A 2,500-nucleotide genomic window follows, 5' to 3' on the forward strand; every position below is an offset into this window, starting at 1 on the left:
ACGACTTACGAAGACATGTTCCCCCGGTCCTCCCATATACGGCACGGGGACAAGTATGAAGAATGAAAATCATGTGTGTATGAAACATATAATGTGCCTGAGAGTACATTTGTTTCTAAGTCCCAGAAATCCGTCACTGAACATCACGACTTACGAAGACATGTTCCCCCGGTCCTCCCATATACGGCACGGGGACAAGTATGAAGAATGAAAATCATGTGTGTATGAAACATATAATGTGCCTGAGAGCACATTTTTTTTCTAAGTCCCAGAAATCCGTCACTGAACATCACGACTTACGAAGACATGTTCCCCCGGTCCTCCCATGTACGGCACGGGGACAAGTATGAAGAATGAAAATCATGTGTGTATGAAACATATAATGTGCCTGAGAGCACATTTTTTTTCTAAGTCCCAGAAATCCGTCACTGAACATCACGACTTACGAAGACATGTTCCCCCGGTCCTCCCATATACGGCACCGGGACAAGTATGAAGTATGAAAATTTTTGGTCACAGCGTGAAATCCCTCTAATGATCATGAAAATAGCATCGGATCACTTATCTGACCATAAAAAGTGAACCAAAACCCTATTTGGACAAACTTTTTGGTCCTATGAAAAATTCACTTTTCATATATGTCATGGTCGAAAATTTTCTAAGTCCCAAAAAATCACATATTCTCGAATATCTCGAAAACTACGTATCGGACAGGGGTCAACCAAGGTGTTTTAGAAAGGTCTTTACAAGCTCTATTTAATGAGCCATAGCGACTTTCAAGTGATTTTTTGACACTTTTTCGCATATCGGCATCCTTGGTTCCCATACTGGCCATAGGCCATAGGGCACCGAACGGCCAACTTTTGGTCCGGGGGTGAAATTTTTTTTCACGAGATTTTGATGAAAATGGCTTCGGAACGCGTTTCTAATAATGAAAAGTGAAACCAAACAGTATTTGCGAAGAAAAAATTGTCCTATGAAAAAATCACTTTTTCTTAGGGTACGGGTCAAAAATTTTCTAAGTCCCAAAAAATCACTTATTCTCGAATATCTCGAAAACTACGTATCGGACAGGGGTCAACCAAGGTGTTTTAGAAAGGTCTTTACAAGCTCTATTTAATGAGCCATAGCGACTTTCAAGTGATTTTTTGACACTTTTTCGCATATCGGCATCCTTGGTTCCCATACTGGCCATAGGCCATAGGGCACCGAACGGCCAACTTTTGGTCCGGGGGTGAAATTTTTTTTCACGAGATTTTGATGAAAATGGCTTCGGAACGCGTTTCTAATAATGAAAAGTGAAACCAAACAGTATTTGCGAAGAAAAAATTGTCCTATGAAAAAATCACTTTTTCTTAGGGTACGGGTCAAAAATTTTCTAAGTCCCAAAAAATCACTTATTCTCGAATATCTCGAAAACTACGTATCGGACAGGGGTCAACCAAGGTGTTTTAGAAAGGTCTTTACAAGCTCTATTTAATGAGCCATAGCGACTTTCAAGTGATTTTTTGACACTTTTTCGCATATCGGCATCCTTGGTTCCCATACTGGCCATAGGCCATAGGGCACCGAACGGCCAACTTTTGGTCCGGGGGTGAAATTTTTTTTTCACGAGATTTTGATGAAAATGGCTTCGGAACGCGTTTCTAATAATGAAAAGTGAAACCAAACAGTATTTGCGAAGAAAAAATTGTCCTATGAAAAAATCACTTTTTCTTAGGGTACGGGTCAAAAATTTTCTAAGTCCCAAAAAATCACATTTTCTCGAATATCTCGAAAACTACTTATCGGACAGGGGTCAACCAAGGTGTTTTAGAAAGGTCTCAACAAGCTCTAAATAATGGGCCATAGCGACTTTTTAGTGATTTTTTGACAAATTTTGTCATATCGGCATCCCGAGTTCCCATACTGGCCATAGGCCATGGGGCCCCGAACGAAAAAATTTTGGTCCGAGGGTCAAAATTTTTTTTCTCATAAATTTGTTCAAAACGCCGTCGGAACGCGCCTTAGATCATGAAAAGTGAAAAGAAACAGTATTTTGCAAAAGTTGGGGTGGCCTATGACTTACATGGCCACGTCCTAGGTCCGAGTTCCCGAGGTCGTGTTCTTCAGTGGCGGAAAAAAATGGCCACTTGTGGGAGATGCAAAATGTTCATTTTGTATTATAGGGGACACACTATCGAAGCGAAAATTTCAGAAATGGCCTAAAACGTGAAGAAATGATGGGGTATGTACGAAAAGAAGGTTTTTATGGTCAAACGGTGAAAATTTTTTTTTTATGAAAAATTTTGGTCTCCCACCGTTCATGAATTTCTAGGACCAAAAATCGAAAAATTTGAAAACTTCACGATCGAAAGGGAAACGCATATGTGGTGTTCCTAGGTGTGTACGGTGTACGAAAAACGGGTTCACGATGAGATATCAGGCAAATAAGTGGACCTAAAGTGAGTTATACGGGTAAGACGAGGTGTCCAAAGACCGAAATAGGGGTACCAACTGA

Source organism: Anopheles stephensi, unplaced genomic scaffold (assembly GCF_013141755.1).
Source record: "Anopheles stephensi strain Indian unplaced genomic scaffold, UCI_ANSTEP_V1.0 ucontig202, whole genome shotgun sequence".
In the NCBI taxonomy this organism is placed as follows: Eukaryota; Metazoa; Arthropoda; class Insecta; order Diptera; family Culicidae; genus Anopheles; species Anopheles stephensi.